Here is an 18,484-nt window from a genome sequence, read left to right on the forward strand (position 1 = left end):
AAGAAAAGGCCAAGGTCACAGTTAACCAGGAGCAGATGTGCGGCAGGTCACAGAAAGCTGAGGATGCAGGCTGTCGGGAGAGATGCACCCATTGTTACTCAGGTATAATATCCCAGGAAGGCAGACACTGTATCTAAGGACACTTTGGAAGTTCCCAGACCAGCAGGCACAGCCTAGGCCTGTTACTATGTGTTAGTAATTGATTGAATGCAACTGAGTTTCCTCGAGTAAGTCCATTTCCTTCCTGAGCCTCAGTTTCCACATCAGTAGGATAGTGAAGGGGTGTGAGAATAGATGCCACTTGAGTTCATTTTCAATCTTAAGAATCTGTTGTTTTATGAAAGAATGATCCTCAAAGACCTTCCCTCTGACTCTTAATCTCAGTGTTCTTCTTATATTCCATCCTCATGTTCCAAAATTTGATGTTCCAGCCATCTGATTCTTCCCTGCTCTTTCACTGTCCCTCCATCATATCCCAATTTCCTAAGCCCCCAATTCTGCTAAATCCAGTCCTCTTCTAATATCGTGGGATCTGTTAGTCAAACTAGAAATCCTCAGTTTACGGTTAGGGGGGCTGCTGCGGCCCTTCCCTCTGTGCCGTGTGTGTCTAAACACCGAGTCCCATCTCTCCTCGGTGCAATGTGCACACAAACACCCAGACCTTTCTGCAAAATGCAATGAGCCAAGAGTCCCAAGAGGAATTCCAGCTCTTGTCCGAGTTAATAGGAGAGAGGATGAGAAGAGAAGGCCTGAATTTCAATCACAATGTGATTATTGGCCTTTTTGAAGTTTTGCTGATGTTTTTTTAACCTGGTTGGCTTGATATTACTAACCAAATGCTTGTCTCACAAATCGGCTTTGGCTGCAATTCAAATTTAATTACATTCTAGCTAAGTAAAAGCAAGAAAGAAAGCAAGAGAGAAAGAGAGGAGGAAAAATATAGCTATGTTTATAGACCAGACAACTCTGTCCTAAATCTTTACATCTCCCTAGGTGCAAGAGTCAATGGGATCCAGACACAGATGGGTCAGGCTTGAGATAGATGTGAAGCAATAACAAGCTTCTTGTAAATTGAAGCTAGTGAACACTGCATGCTGAGGCTGAGAGAAAATTGAGAAGTTGGCAGAGTTGACGCAAGTGCTCCAGCCACCTTGGGTTGTTTCCATTTGGTACCTTCTAAGGCCCTCGGGCTTTCTTCCTGTGTTCCTTTCATATTCTCCCATCAGAAAACTTAACGACACTAAAGTATAGATGACAAGTGATAATTTGCATTTTTCCTGTCTAGAATTGTTTTTACTAAACACAAAACAAGGACAGACACATACACAGACAAGCACCTAAAAAGCAGATGAAAATGTTTAACTGGCAAATAAACAAGTGTGTGTTGAGTGGCCTTAAGACTAGGTATTGGGTAACTACAGATGTGTAATGTATGGAATACTAGTATAGGAAGGTATGAGGAAGGTGGGGAATGGAGTTAAGGGTGACTCAAGTTCTTTGCTATAGAAAATAAGAGAAAAAACTACTTGTGGGGAAAGGGTGATAATTTCTGCGGAGCATAGGATGAGTTTGAGGTGCTTGTGAAGATCCAGTGAAGGTGGATATTTGTGCCTGGTTTAGAGGACAGGGATACTCTAGACCATGCGTTTGGGAGCAATGAACTCACGGGAGAGAAGCCCAGGAGCATGGTTGGGCTTACTCAGGGAGAATGAATAAAGTGAGAAGAGGAGAGGATCAAGTGCAGGATCCTGGCGAATACCAAAATCTTTAAGGAGTGCTCAAGAAACTGAGGAGTGATCTAAGAGGGGAAAAACCACCATGGTCACAAATACCAAGGAAGAAGAATGATTTTTAAGGTGCTCAAAACTGTGAAGTGGTAGGGAAAATGAACTAAGAATTGAATTGCAGGGGAGGAGTCTAAGTGGATGTCGCAATTATGAGGTCACTGGTGTCCTAACCAAATGGGTATCAGTGAAGTGATTTAACTAATACCATTGTGCAGTGGATGGAGGGATGAGTGGGGGTGAGAGAAATGTGTGCTGCTTTTTAAAGAAAATCTGGCTTTTCAAGGAAGGTGAAAAAGGAGATGATTAGTTAGAAGAAGACTATAAAATGACAAAAACTTGAAACTGCTTCTGTGCTGAGAGGTAAGAGTCAGTGGAAGGGAGAGGTACATGGGAAGAGAGTGCCTTATTGATGGGAAAATGTCCTTGGAGAGATAGGATAAAGGCTCTACGTCACAGATAGAGGGGTTTTCTTTGGGCAGAAGAACACTTCCTTCTTTATGAGAGAAAGAAAGAAGGAATACATAATTGTGAGAGCAGATGGACTTTTAATGGAGCTGAGGGAATCCATGCCTAATAGCCCAATTGTTCATTGTTAACAGGGAAATGTTGTTATCTACAGAGAGTAAGTGGGACGTTAAGGATCTTCAGAAAGGTTGAAGAAGGAGTTTCCCTGGTGGTCCATTGGTTAAGAATCCACTTTGCGATGTAGGGGACGCCAGTTCGATCCCTGGTCCAGGAGGATCCCACAGGCCGCAAGGCAGCTAAGCCCATGCATGCATCATGACTACTAGGCTTATGCTGTGGAGCCCACGAGCCATAACTCCTGAGACCACAGCATCAACTGCTGAAACCTGAGCATCCTCAGCCTGTGCCGCTCAACAAGAGAAGCTGACGCAGTGAGAAGCCTGTGCACTTCAAGTAGAGAGAAGCCGCTACTCTCTGCAACTAGAGAAAGCCTGCATGCAGCAACCACACCTAAGGCAGCAAAAAATAAATATTTCAAAAAAGGAATATCAAAGTTGAGGAAGGTTAGGACTGCCACAGCAGACAGCGAGAAAGGTAGATCACACGTGCTTAGTTGCTTCACTTATATCCGACACTGCGACCCCATGAACTGTAGCCCACCAGGCTTCTCTGTCCATGGAACTTTCAAGGCAAGAATACTGGAGTGAGTTGCCATTTCCTTCTCCAGAAAAATGTAGATCACCTAAGCCCAGGTCCTAAGGGGATAAGGGGCTAGATTGAGGCATGAGATCCAACCTCTGGTCACAGTTCATAGGTGCTAAGTTGCTTCAGTTGTGTCTGACTCTTTGTTATCCTATGGACTGTAGCCCACCAGGCTCCTCCGTCCATGGGATTCTTCAGGCAAGAGTACTGGAGTGGATTGCCATGCTCTCCTCCAGGGGATCTTCCCCACCCAGGGATCATACCTTCAGTGTGCGCCTTTTCTTCCCAGGGCTCAGCAGCAGAAGTATAGGGGAAGATGGTTGGATGGACGAAAGATGAAGGGCTTCAGAATGCATGTGGTAGGCTGACAAGGTGAGGAGAATGCTGGAGACTCTGGAAAAAGGTGGCAGATAAGATGCTCTTAAAACCATGTTTTGTGTGTGTGTGTGCGTGTGCATGCGTATGTGGGGCAATGTTGTAAGGTCTGGTGAAGGAAATATGCTTGTACTTGTGGAATGGCTTGTAGTTTACCCTCATGTAGCCTGTCCACAGGGCACCCTTAACCCTAGGCTGGCTACTCCTGACTCTTCTCCCTACCTTTTCCATCTTTCTGTCTCTTGCCTCATTCAGTAAGGCTCAACACGATTACAAAAGTACACCTGCAACCCCTGCTCCCCCAATGGCTTTGAATTCAGTCTATACTCAAAATAGAAATTATTTTGTATTACATGCTATTTAGAATTCTATGAGCTTCCTCTTCCCTTCCATTGACAGAGGTAATCAAAGCCAAGTTATATTTGATCTTCTTAAATAGCAGGTGTAATCATGCCGTTGGAGAACTCCCATCTGTCCTCTGGGTCTCACATCTCCCCCTGTACCACAAGGAGGTAGTATAAGTGATTATAAAGCTCTTGTTCAGCTGTGAGGGTGTTCTCAATCTCTAGCTTCCAGCAGCCCAGTCCAGCTCAACCCAGGCCAACCCAGCTTCCAGCACCAAGGCCAGCATGCAGCAGTACCAATGGCTGCTTGAGAAGGGCATACAGCAGCTTGCCAGGACACAAACACAAAGTTTGTTCTAACGTCTCTGGTTCTAAAGTCTCAGAAGAACTGTGCAATTAACCTGGGTCGAGGCTGCAGATTCTTGCAGCCCATAGCTGGCCAGAGAGGCAGAATGATATGACTTGTTGACAGACAAAGTACAGGGGTGAATCATAATGAGATTTATGGACTGCAGGTTTTTCTACTCTCATTCCCTCTTTCTCTACCATCCTCATTCCACTTTCCAACCAGTTCCACCAGTTCCTAGTGGTGCATTCCCAATGATATATGACTTCTGGGGATGTGGCTGCCAGAGGTTACAGGAGGGAGCCCCCAAATGGAGTGGGAGCTGGACTAAGAGTTGGAGACATCTGTGGCTCCAGTCCATCTTTGCCTGGTATGTGGCTGCCAGGCATGCAGGTCTTCTCTCTCTCTGGGACTTAATTTAGTTATGAGATGGCTGAACCAGAGGACCTCTAAGATTTCAAGTTGACTGTCTTATCCTGGCTTCTCCGAGAAGCAGACACTGAACCTAGGATTCAAGCACAAGTAGTTTATGTAAGACATGAGTCCAGGAAGTACCAGTAGCAGAATCAGGAAGTCAGATGGGGAAAGAAGCCAATAGAAGGTCTGTATGAACAATTTACCACTGTGAATGACTGGGATTCAGTCCCACTGGGAACTTATAGATGGTGTAGGACATGTGTTCCAGAGGTGTCCTCATGAGGGGGTGACAAGGTAATTGATCACAAAATTCCAATTTGTCATTGATTGGATGCCTCTCTCAGGGTGTTAACTCCCTAGCATTTACAGTGTTCTCTGTGGGCTGAGGGAGGGGGCTCATGTTCTTACTGCTAGAGAAAGCCCTCAGGCAGGGAGATGCAGGTGCTTGCAATAAGAGACTCTCGGCAGGCACAGAACCAGTGACTGCTAAGGGGATGTGGGCAGGACGCTGATGGCATTTGCCATGCATATTTAATGTCCTTAAAATTCTATGACTTCCTATGACCAAACTAAGAGTGAGAAGAACCATCCATCTTGGAAGCACTCATAGGAAAAGAGTTCTTCTTTTCACCCTAAAGCTAAAAGCTCACAGAGTCTGAGAATCTTTCCTGGATGAAGAAGGCTGATAGCCTGGGTTACAGTCACAGGCTTACTGTTTACTATGGGCAAATAGTAGGGAAGACACCCTGGAGGAGGGCATGGCTAACCCACTCCAGTATTCTTGCCTGGAGAAACCCATGGACAGAAGAGTCTGGAAGGCTACAGTCTATGAGGTCACAAAGAATCAAATATGACTGAAGTGACATAGCAGCCACAGCAGCATGGGCAAATTATTCAACCCCTGTGAACTCCAGCTTCTACCCATAAAGAACACTAATACCTTGATGAGTTGTCATGATAATTAAATATAGAGGGTCAGGGGGTGAGAGAAGGGTTGGGTTGGGCTGGAGCTGAGGGAACTGATAGGAACATGTCCAATTCCCCCTGTTGAGTGTCCACTCATTAGTCCATGTTACAGCAGAGGGAGGAGCTAGGAAACTGCAGCTGGATCTGAACTGGCTCCACATCCAAGGAGGCCAATGTGATGGTGGGACACCACAGTGGGTGTTTGTGGTCATGGGAGTACACTGAGTTCTGAGGTGGGGCATACTCTTGGCTTTAGATGAGATTTCTGCTCTGGGGCATCAGCCATCAACCCAGATAAGCTGATGCAAGAAACAGGGTTTAGATTCAGGCAGGAAGAACCACTCAAGTTGGGATGTATGTTCCAGGACAGTCTCAGCAAGAAAGCCAAATATAAGACATGGTCTAGGGGGAAAGCTGGGGAATCCCAATGCTGTGTGTGTATGGCACACATCAGAAACTTTGCTTAGAGCTGAAGCAGACACAGAAATATCAATCCAAACCTTACCTGTTGCAAACAGGAATGTGGCATTAAAAATATGGCCATCATTGGTGAAAACTGGCATGGCTGAGAAATCAGGTTAATTCAAGGGAGTATTACCATGAATTTGGAAAAAAAACTGTCAGAATAGGGATAAGGGGTTCTGGCACTTTCTAATCACATGCATGGACTTGTATGAAGCTTGAGAAACCTGTGGTTTACATGGAAGGACCTAGAAGAGAGTCTCCATCAGAATGAGGTCCTGGATGAAAGGGAAAGGTTTGGATATTCAGAAATGGATATGTCTGTAGAGTACACAGTGATGATAACGATCTCCAAAGCATCAGGCCCATGAGAGGAGAGATGAGATGAGCAGTAATGGGATACCAAGTAGTAGGTTAGCAAAAGACACACAAAAAGAGAGCACACAAGACAAGCAATGGGGGTGAAGGATGGAAGGACTTGGTATCTGCCAAGGAGAAAGGTTCTGCTGAGCGCTGAAGAATTGATGCTTTCGAACTGTGGTATTGGAGAAGACTCTTGAGAGTCCCTTGGATTGCAAGGAGATCCAATCAGTCCATCCTAAAGGAAATCAGTCCTGAATATTCAGGAAGGACTGATGTTGAAGCTGAAAACTCCAATACTTTGGCCACCTGATGTGAACAACTGACTCATGTGAAAAGACCCTGATGCTGGGAAAGATTGAAGGCGGGAGGAGAAAGGCATGACAGAGGATGAGATGGTTGGATGGCATCACTGACTCAATGGACATGAGTTTGAGTAAGCTCCGGGAGTTGGAGATGGACAAGGAGGCCTGGCGTGCTGCAGTCCATGGGGTCGCAAAGAGTCGGACACGACTGAGCAACTGAACTGAGCTGAACTGAAGAAGAAAGGAGTCTTGTGCATAGACCTCTGGGCGAGAAGGAGATATGATCAACGCTGAGCCAGTTTGGTTGCAGTTACTGCTAAGGTCTTTGATTGCTACCTGGGTCCTGCTTTGCTAATTCTATCTCCTTAGCACCAAGCTAGCCAAAGTGCCACTGTGCTGAGCTAAACCTCATTCCATTTTCACCATAATATGTTGTGATGAACAATCCAGCTTCCTCTCTTAAGGACCTCTCTCATTAGCAACAACTACAAAACCACCCTCAGCACAGATGGTATCTGGCAGCTTGGGACAAGGAATGGAGTTAGGGAAAAAAAGACACTCTTTGTTGGGGGTTGAGGATGTCAAAGTGGAGACATGTAAATAAGGGAGAGAAAGAGAACCTTGGAAAAAGAGGAAGACAAAAGGATACACGGGAAGACAGTGATGCAGAAGACTAGATGGAGGAAGCTCTTTCAGCAAGTCAGGTGTCCCCTGAGATGCCATGATGAATGAGCAAAGCAATTATCACTCTACTTGGCGGGGTGCTATGCACCACACAGATGGAGAGCTGTCCACAACACGGAGGAAACTGTGCATGCAAAACTCATGCAGCAGGCCTGGGAAAGTGACACCCTGCCCAAGGGCGACAGCCATCCGCTCCACTGAGCACACAGCAGAAGCCTGCACATCTGTGCTATGCTGCACTCAGCTACACACCCTGTTGAGGGTGCCTTTATCGCTTTGCATCACAGTTAGCTGTCTGCCTATTTGCCCTGTGAGACTAAGACCTCTTGAGAGAATATGCTTTGTCTTATAGATGGTTTATCTTTCTTTGAGAAAACTAAGGTTTCACTGGAACATAATGAGTACCTTAAAAGTTTGGGGACTAAATACGTTATTTGTGCATGGGGATTCCTGAGTGTGTGTGTGTGTGTGTGTGTGTGCTGCACAGAGGGTAGGGGATATGAGGGCAGAGAAGTCATGGTGGAGAGATCAGAAAATAAAATCAGAGAGATATTCCAAATGCAATATTTCTCAGACTTCTCTGAACTGGTGCCTGGGAAAAGGCAATCAAGATGCATGTTAAAAATGCACATTGCTAGTCCTATCCCAAGCCTACAGAACCGGAACTCCACACTTAGGCCTGAAGATAGGGATTTTATCTCCCACCATAGGAAGTATTGATGGCCAGCCAGATCTGAGAGCCACTGTTCTACGGGCATCTATCGCATTTACAAGCAACTGATTCATAGCCGACCAGAACACTCAAGATCCTGTCACAGCATCTGGAACAAATTCTCGTTTTGCGGATGAAAAAAGTTGAGGCCCAGTAAGGAGGCGGGCCTTACTCAATTCCACGCTGCCACCTGGTACTCGTGTTGGGGAGACGTCTATCACCTGGGCTTTCCCCATTGCACGCACCCTGTCCGTGGTCCAGGTGATGCTATTCCTTCCATTCCTCAGAGACTTCCTTAGGCCGAGGGCGCAGTGCGCTGTCCAGCACCGCATGCTCCTGAAGCACGCCGGCCCGCAGCTGGGCAAACTCCCGCGTCCCGCACTGCGGTGAATTCAGCGACGGTGGGCGGCCCGCAGTGCAGTCTGCAGCACTGGCCGCCTGCCTCGCCCCCCGCCCCGCCCTCTGCACCCGCCGGCGTGCCGCTTCTGCTGCAGCCGCAGCGCGGGGCTTTCTCCCGCGCAGCGCTTCATCCAATTCAGGCTAGTTATAAATTGCTATTGCGAGGAGATGGTGACCCAGTCCCTGGCACATTAGTCCGCAGCTCGCTGATCTATTCCCATGTTAAAGGACCGCACAAGCAGAGGAAGTAGATTAAAATATAATGTATTGCATTGAAATCTAACACAATGCTATACTTAATATTCAGCCGGATTTGCATATTCACGTTTCCCTCCCTCAGTTTCTCTTGTAGGGTCCCACCAGGCCTTCCTTGTTAAGCTTCCGTCACTGCCGGACAAAGAAATTTAATGACTTGAGGGGCTAGAAGGGACTGCCAAATGTCATCTAACTCAGTTCCTTGTTTCTGGCGCAAGGATATTGAAATCCTGGATTCTGACCTTAAACTTGGTAAAGAGGGATGAATGATGGCTGATAGAGACCTGTTGGGTGGTTTCCACTTCACCTTCGGCCCACTCCATTGTGTCTTCTTCCGTGTGGCCTCTCATCCTCAAATCTTCTTCTCTGAGCCACGAGAAACGGTCTTTCACCGCCGTCCCTCAGATCTCCAACTGAGCACCTGATCTCAGAAACAAGGCCCACTCTCCTGTTTCTATTAGCATCCCTCTCACTCGATTGCGAGCCACGCTTATAGGGGATGATGTTAGATAAATGCCGAGTCTCTAGAGGCTTCAGATGGTGGTAGGACAGGTCTTGGAGAAAAGTACTCAGAGTGTTGAAAAGAATGACAGCCAAAGAATCCCATTTAATTTGATGGCGCAATGAATATTTAAAGTTTTATAAAGAAGTACAGGAAAGCAATCAGGCTTATTCAGGCATGTGCTCTGGGGAACAGAGTACACTCCCCATGTGTTGGCAATGTGGGAACGGGAGATGAGGATGAGGTTGGGGGTGGCGGACACACACATAAATAGTTTGTATTCTTCCCACTCTTTGTATTAAGGTGAAAACCAGCTTACAAGTGCAGTTCAAGAAGAAGTGGGGGGGGGGGCGTGGAGAACGATCCTCCCAGATAATTATCATAACGTGCTGACACCCTAAACAGTTCCTTTTAAAAACTGAATTTCTAATATCATCGCTTTGGAGATTAAAATATTGAGACCTGAATCCCTCGGCAAATGATTCAGGAACCATACACACTGTGATAAAAGCACCTGCCACAGAAACAGGAGGGGTCATAAATCTCCTACTGCATGAGTGGAATGTCTAATGGTGTCACCCTCTGGCAGAGTGAGGTTCCCAGAAACCTCCAAATAGCCACTCTGAGGGCAGTTCATTCATTATAAACAGGTACCAGGTATTTCCACTTTTTATCAGCTATTATGTCAAGTTCCAGTATCAGAGAATTAGGGTGAGATACAACCCCTGCCTTCAAAAAGCTTCAAGTTCTCCCGAAGAGACAGATATGCGTGCACAAGATACTTTAGTGCTAGTCCAGCACAGAGCCCAGAGGACAAGCTAAGAGCCAGTGGGGCAAGGACTGGGGACTTTATCAATGATGATTGTGGGAATAGGGGAAAGGCTTCATATTAGTCACTGCAGCAGTTGCTGTCATTGCCCTGCTGTTATCTCTTGAGCATTCATCTTTATACAACTAAGTTGCTACTATAAACACCTAAGACTTCATGCCGGAGGGCTTTTCCTGGTCAAGGGAGCCAGTTGTGCTGGAAAGTTAATGTCCCTGGAAGCCCTCAGTCAATGATAGATAGCAACTAGGCAGATAAATCCTCTATTCCCTCACCCCTAGAGGGGACAATTCAGAGTGCCTCACACTGTATCTCAGAGATCCCCAGTAGAATGAGCTCCAACTGAAAATACTTGCTTGATTGGATTATCCCCCTTTCTTTTTTTAAAAAATATATATTTATTTATTTTAATTGGAGGCTAATTACTTTACAATATTGTATTGGTTTTGCCATACATCAACATGAATCCGCCACAGGTATACACATGTTCCCCATCCTGAACCCCCCTCCCACCTCCCTCCCCATACCATCCCTCTGGGTCATCCCAGTGCACCAGCCCCAAGCATCCTGTATTCTGCATCGAACCTGGACTGGCGATTCGTTTCATATATGATATTATACATGTTTCAATGCCATTCTCCCAAATCATCCCACCCTCTCCTCCTCCCAGAGAGTCCAAAAGAGTGTTCTATACCTCTGTGTCTCTTTTGCTGTCTCGTATACAGGGTTATCGTTACCATCTTTCTAAATTCCATATATATGTGTTAGTATACTGTATTCAGAGAAGGCAATGGCACCCCATTCCAGTACTCTTGCCTGGAAAATCCCATGAATGGAGGAGCCTGGTAGGCTGCAATCCATGGGGTCGCTAAGAGTCGGACACGACTGAGTGACTTCACTTTCACTTTTCACTTTCATGCATTGGAGAAGGAAATGGCAACCCACTCCAGTGTTCTTGCCTGGAGAATCTCAGGGATGGGGGAGCCTGATGGGCTGCCATCTATGGGGTTGCACAGAGTCGGACAGGACTGAAGCGACTTAGCAGCAGCATCAGCAGCATACTGTATTGGTGTTTTTCTTTCTGGCTTACTTCATTCTGTATAATAGGCTCTGGTTTCATCCACCTCATTAGAACTGATTCAAATGTATTCTTTTTAATGGCTGAGTAATACTCCATTGTGTATATGTACCACAGTTTTCTTATCCATTCATCTGCTGATGGACATCTAGGTTGCTTCCATGTCCTGGCTATTATAAACAGTGCTTCGATGAACATCTTCACTTCTCACCTACCTTATCCCACTCCCCACTGACATTTTTAGGTCACCTCCCAGACTTGTTCTGAAATTCCTTCTAATGGTCTGTTTCTGGAGGAATCCAAACTAGCTCAGTTCCAATTCCTGGACTGTAGCCTGCCAGCCTCCTCTGTCCATGGAATTCTCCAAGCAAGAATACTGAAGTGGGTGTCAACCCCTTCTCCAGGGAATCTTCCAAACCTTAAGGAGCAAACTCAGGTCTCCTGCAATGCAGGCAGATTCTTTACCATCTGAGCCACCAGGGAAGCCTCAGTTCCAATAGCTGGCTTTTACTAAAAGTCACCATGCCCAGCACTGTGCTGACTTTTATACTATTTCTAATCCTTATAATAATCCTGAAGGCTAGGAATTATTGCTTCCATTTTACAGATGAAAAAACTGAGTCTTAGAAAGTGAAAATGGATTTCTCAAGATCACAGGAAAAAGTTAGAGATCTTGATCAAATTAAGTTCTGGAGACTCATCAGTAATTGTTCTTTTTCTTCCTAGAACCACACCCATTGTGAAGGGAACAATGATCCCTTTGAAACTGTGATAAATATGATATCCTCTCCCTCAGTTAAAGGAAAAAAAAAAAGCATATACACATACATGTGAAATTAACTGTGCAAATCCTAACCCTTAGAATCTCCATGGGCTCCAGATTAAGAAATTATTTTGAGGAATAATATTTGTCAAAAACAGGAGGCAAAATACATCCCTAGAGATTTGGGGAGGTGGGAAAACTATGAAGTGGACATAGTTTAGGAGGGAGTAACAGGGATAATGGGGATAATACACATATCACTGTTTGAGTCATCAGTGGGACCCATGAGGTGCAGAAGATAATGTAAACTTGGGCAGGTCGGGTAAGGACAGTGCTCTGGCTTGGGTGAAAGCTGGGAAGGGACGTTTGAGGGAAGAGCCCTTGATCCCAACAGAATTCAGAGCCCCGAGGAGGGGGTGGGAGTCTCTAGCTTCAGCTATGAATTCTTGTGCAGAGCTGTGCACTCCCTGATCTCTCAATTATTTGACCTCAGAACACCCCATCCCAAGCCCTTCCTCTCCTCTTTACTTCAGCCATCCATATCATACGCCCAGTCACAACCTGGGCTTTCTAACAGGTAAAACTGTCTCATCTGGAAAACAGAAACCATCCCAGGTATTTCAAACAGGAAGGATTTAATATAGGGAATATGTAGCAAAGGGGTTGGTTGGATTTTAAAAGTGAAGAAGAGAAGATGCAGCTCCCCGGAGATTGATACTTCACATAGTCATTACTGCTCATAGAGCTGAAGGAGTGAAAAGGGGCAAGGGTCCAGATCCCAGGATCCTGCACTCCGAGACATGAGTGGAACCGCTGCTGACAACGGCCAGAGACCCAGGAGCCTGCATCCCTGCTAACGCTGCTGCCTCATGCAGAAAACAGCTTCAACCTTCTGCATGCTTTCTAGTCTCACTGGAGCGCCTCCCCTCAGTGGGTCTTATGCAGAATCTAGCTGTCAAGGGAGTCTTGGGAATGAAGTTTTGATATCTCTATGGTGCAGGCGGTGGTGCAGTGCTCAGTCAGGCCTGACTCTTTGTGACCCCATGGACTGTAGCCCACCAGGCTTCTCTGTTGATGGAATTTTTCAGGCAAGAATACTGGAGTGAGTGGCCATTTCCTACTTCAGGGGATCTTCCTAACCCAGGGATCAAACCTGCATCTCTTGCATCTCCTGCGTTGGAGGGCAGATTCTTTACTGCTGTGCCACTTGGGAAGCCCTGTGGCACAGGGGAGAGTATGAAAGAGCAAGTATGGGTCTCCTACCAACAGGAAACACTCAGCACCAGCCTCCAAACCTGGAACTTTATCTTCTCATTTGCTCTTGGCCACATGTTCTTATCCATCTCCCACTATACATCTGTTGAACTCCAGCCCCGCTTCAGAGCAAGTCCACTCCCCATCACTAACCCTTGCCCATCCTCACTAGCCTGCTTACCTCAGATCCCACAGTCCATCTTTCACAAGGACTCCAAGTCCACCGCACACTCAGTATGTCCCCACTTGCTCCTGACTACCTGATGTCCTAGAGCACATACATACTGGTTCTTTCTGTCATTCTCAGGGTGACAAATGTCAGGACAAAGTCCCATGACCTCTCTGAGTTTCCACCACCATATACTGAAGATAGTGGGCCTCATTTCTGCCTGAAACATCCATATATATTCCCTGAATATACACTCATCTCATCCTCAGGGGGCAGTTCCAACCTTCCTCTCCCCTCAAATCCCATTTCCTCTTTCTCTACCACTCAACTTGCAAGATCCAGACCACAGAGCACTTCCCTCCACCTCGAAATGCCTGTCATCTCCTTTTTCTTTGTTCATTTCCTCTGATCTCTGTGGAAGGACCCCGCTTTCCAGGGTCCCTGCCTGAACACTTCCTGCCCCTCCCTTACCCTCCCTTGGAAGATCTCTTCTTGTTTTCTTTCTATGCTGGATGCTTCGCTCTGGCTCACACCCAACTGCTTCCCACTCCCAAGAAAGCCTTTCCTCCACTCTGATTTCTCCTGAGCTTCCATCCCACCTTCCACCCTCCTTTCACAGCTAAACTTCTCGAAAAAGTATTATACGTTCACCGCCTCTACTTCCTCACCTCCCACTCAGTTCCAACCACTAGCAATCTGGTTTCCACATCCATATCACTGCAGAAATTGCTCTCTTGAAGGCCATCAATGACCTCCGAATCACCAAGCCTGATAGTTCTGCTTTACAACCACCATTCCCCCAGCCTACTCCTCTGCCAGGTCAAACACACTATGTAACCAAATTCTGAGCCAATGGTCCCAGCTGGTGTGCCATGGCACACGGGTGTGCTGGAGGTTGGTCACAGGCAGGCCTGGGATGCAGCATTCAGCCATATGGGTGATGAAAATAGAGAAATATTTTCAATCCACTGCCAGAGTCCCCTATGTGCCCCTTTTACCACCTGGTTCCCTAAGCCCCTGCTCTAGGACCCCGAGATGGACCTCTTCATTATGTAACAAAATGATGTTTGGTGTTGTAGGGGGTTTCTGCTCTCATTAGTGGGTGCCTGGATATACCAGTTGTTGGATCTTTACAGTGTCAGAGTGTGTGTGTGTGTTTGTGTTAGTCGCTCAGTTGTGTCCAACTCTGCTATCCTGTGGACTGTAGCCTGCCAGGCTCCTCTGTCCATGGAATTCTCCAGGCAAGAATACTATTCCCTTCTCCAGGGGATCTTCCCGACTCAAGGATCGAACCCAGGTCTCCTACATTGCAGGCAGATTCTTTACCATCTGAGCCACCAGGGAAGCGTAATGCTGTGGTGAGATATTGATTACTTCAGGACTGGGACTAGCCACGTAGAGTCAGGGGAGTCTGGAGGGCAAATCACCCCGTGAAGATCAGCCTCTCTACTGACCCGCCATGTGCCATGCAAATATTTTCTATATGAGTCCTGGTATGGAGACTTGGGTAGCAAACCTCCAAGTCCTCTTCCCTTCTTTGAATCCCTTGATAAGGGGCTGTTATTCTACTCTTCTATGGGATGTTTCTCTGCTTCCTTGTCTGGCTTCTCTAACAAAGTGATCTTGGACAAGCTACTTAGTCTTGCTGAGTCTCAGCCTCCTTCCCCAACCAATTTCTGCTTTGCAGGGAGGCTCATGCATAACGAGGAAAATGGCCAGTGCAGGACCACTGGTGGAGTAAAGTCCACTGAGCGGAGGTTTCTAACCTCCACCTCCTGCGCTCTCACTCTGGGTTTTCTCCCTTAGGGATTTTCCTCCATTCCCTTGAGCTTCCACCTTCCCTGTACCCCTGACTATTTCTTCCTGACTCACTTACTAAATTACTTCCTGAACAAGAAGATCTGGGTGTCCCCAAATTCTCAAACTCCAGACATTCAACGTGGAACTCATCATTCCCCATTTCCCCTCCCACTTTCCGCCATCTTTCCAGCATCTCTCAAGGACACCAACCATCCTTCCAGCCAAGTAGACTTCATACCATAAAGTGGGCTTTGACCACAATCATCTTCGCCCTCAGACCTCACAGCTAGGCGTCTCTGAGGTCTGGTCCATTCTGCTTCTCACGTCCACCCTCTTTTATGGTCACTACTATACCTTTCAATGCGATAGTCCCCGCCCCCCACCCCGCAACCTGGATGATTTCAATATATTTGTGCATGCTTTTCTTTTATTCAGAAACTTCTCCCAGCAGGTTGACCACCAAATCCCTACATAGGTCTGCTCAAAGCGCTTCAGGGATGCCCACTGATCTGCGTAAAGGGATCTGGACCTTACCGTCACGGTGCGTGCGTGCTCAGCCGTGTCACCTTCAGGCGAGTGCCAACCTGTTCTGCTCTCTCATTTCCCACTCTGCTCTTGAATAACAATAACAGTAATAACATAGAACATTTCTCAAAATTTACTATATGCCACTTTATCTAATATTCTCAAGTTATTTATGTCACTTAATCCTCTCACGCAGGCTATGTCATTATTATTATTCTCACTTTATTGATGAAGGGAAGGAACTGCAGCGAGGCTCAGCAACTAGCTTAAGGTAACTCCCCTTGGAGGTGGGGCCTTGAACATAAACTGAGTCTGTATTCAAAGCCCATTTCTAGCCTCCATGCCTCCTTCTGCACTTGCTTCGGGCACCCATCTGCACCCCCCACCTCCCTTGCACACTTCCTGTGCTGCCCTGCCTCTGAGCCCTCGCCCACACTCCTATCCCCACCTGGCCTGCCAGGTTCTCTCATCTCTTTGCCCTCTTCCAGATGCTATTCAAGTGTCATTCACATTTTAATGCCTCCTTGAAGTCTTGTCTAATTTCCTTTCTTGGAAGTGATTCTAGTCTGTAAATACAACATTTTCCCAAACTTTTTATTTTTACCTTGTTTCCTTATATGACAATCATTTGCTCAACCAGCATGTGAGATGGGGCCACAGCTGATTTCCCCCTTAAACCTTCTCTGTATGTTTCACATGAAGCTTACAAAAGCAGTTTTATGAGCTGAAGCTGAATTATTGTCCTGCTTGGGATCTAGAATGGGTTCTGCTCTGCTCTCCAAGTCCCTCTGAAAGAAAAGCCACGGGCTTGATTAAGGAATGGAAAGAACTTTGTAGTCAGTCAATTCCTGCTGCGATAAATCTCTGGGGTGAAGGATGGTAAGGCAGGGACATAAATGACGATAGCTGTGCTCCCCGAGTCAGTTGGATTATAAAATAAACCGCATACTTATGACTGTATGTTCCAAACAATACATAACAGAAGGCAGGGAGAGGTGAAGGGAGGCACTGAGAGCTGGTGTGAGAGACAGGGAATCAGCCTGTCCATTCTGAGAGTGACAAAATGAATGAATGGCAAAATGAATCCTTATCTTGATTCTCCTTAAACAAGTTGACTCCACAACCAGTCACTGTGAGCACTCCAGCTCTGGACTTAGAGTGCCAGGGTGAGAATTCTGGCTCTGCTAGTCACCAACTCTCTGACCTAGGAAGCCACTCGGCCTCTGTCTACATCAGTTTCCACATCTGTAAAGTGAGGTCAGTAATAGTACCTGCCTCAGAGGCTTTTGTGAGAATTAAGTAAAATGACCTTTGACCAGTGTGCAAAGGAGTGGCTGGTGCCTGTGTGCCCTAAATGTAGCCTAGCACCCTTGCTGGTATATATCTGATGGCAAGAGAAGAGCCTGGGACTGGCAGGGAGATCTGGTGAAGCACTGGCAGTGCTGGGGCGGAGCTAAGAGCTGTAGTCCTTCCCAGATCTTCCTGGGCATGGGCCCCAGCCCACAGCGTTTTCTGTTTCAATACCATCCTGAAGGTTTGGAGATTCCCTGGTGGTGGTGGTGGTGGTGGTGGTTTCGTTGCTATGTCATGCCTACGTCTTGTGACCCCATGGACTGTAGCCCTCCAGGCTCCTCTGTCCATGGGATTTCCCAGGCAAGAATACTGGAATGAGTTGCCACTCCCTTCTCCAGGGGATCTTCCTGACCCAGGAATTGAACCCAGGTCTCCTGCATTGCAGGCAGATTCTTTACTGACTGAGCTACTCTGGCAGGAAGCATCTGTTGCCTCAAGTCCTGTTCCAGACGACTGTTTCCTTTATTGCTCTCTGGATCCTAGAGACCATTTTGCTCCAACACTTCTGTTTTAGAGATGGAGAAGCAAAGGTCCAGAGAGAGGAAGAGTTGCCCAAGGTCACATTAAATACCAGAATCCAGATCTTCTGTCTTCCCCTCTGGTGTTCTTCCAACCACACTACCTCAAATCCCAGGGTCTCCTAACACTGTGCATTTGTCAGGGTGCTTCTTTTGGGCTGCAAAACATCCACCAAGTTGGCCCTAGTTGCCTTGGCCTTCTCTTTGCTGGATGTCTACTGCACTTCAGGTGCACTTGGTAATTTACCACTTACTAGAAGGCAATGGCAACCCACTCCAGTACTCTTGCCTGGAAAATCCCAGGGACGGGGGAGCCTGGTGGGCTGCCGTCTATGGGGTCGCACAGAGTCGGACACGACTGAAGCGACTTAGCAGTAGCAGTAGTAGCAGGCACCCTGGCTAGTATTAGAGAGGTTGCCTTGTACACAGGAAGGAGTCTTGGGATGTGGAGTCAGAAGATTGAAACCCAGTGCCATCCAAGAGCTCCAAACTCTTGGAGCTACCATGTTACCTGTATAGGGCTTAGTCTTTTTGTGTATATAATGGGGTAATGATCGATTGCCTGTGACTGGTATGGCGAATGAGTGAGACAGCATTTACGAATGCTCTTTACAGACTGCAGGATGCTGTGCCGGTGTCAATTTGTGTCCTTTCTCTCCAGAAAGAGACTCTGCCTTCTTCCTCCCTGTCTTCTCCCCTGTGGTATGGAGCAGAGCACTAGGCAGTGTATAAACCGCACACAGTCAAGACTTCCGTGTTGATTGAATGTGATCTTTCAGGATTGTCTGACCCTTTGATGAATCAGGAACCCAATCCCAGACCTGGTATTAGGGCAAGACAGTGAGGCTGTGAAGGGAGCCCCCTGAGGCCTGGGGGAGGGGGAGAGATAAACAGAGGGCTTGCTGATGAAAAGTAAACTGGATTTAGAAAACAAACTCCAGCTAATGGCTGTAGGTGGTGTTAGTCATTCTGTTAAGGAATTTGGGAATACATATGCATACTAATAGGAATTTATTTTGGCTGCTTCTTACTCCAGCATTTGGGAAGGGAGGAGGGGTAGAGGGCACTGCAGGATTAAAAGACATGGGACTTGAATCTCTGTCAAGTTCGCTCCAGG

This window comes from Bos mutus, chromosome 23 (genome assembly GCF_027580195.1).
Source record: "Bos mutus isolate GX-2022 chromosome 23, NWIPB_WYAK_1.1, whole genome shotgun sequence".
Lineage (NCBI taxonomy): Eukaryota > Metazoa > Chordata > Mammalia > Artiodactyla > Bovidae > Bos > Bos mutus.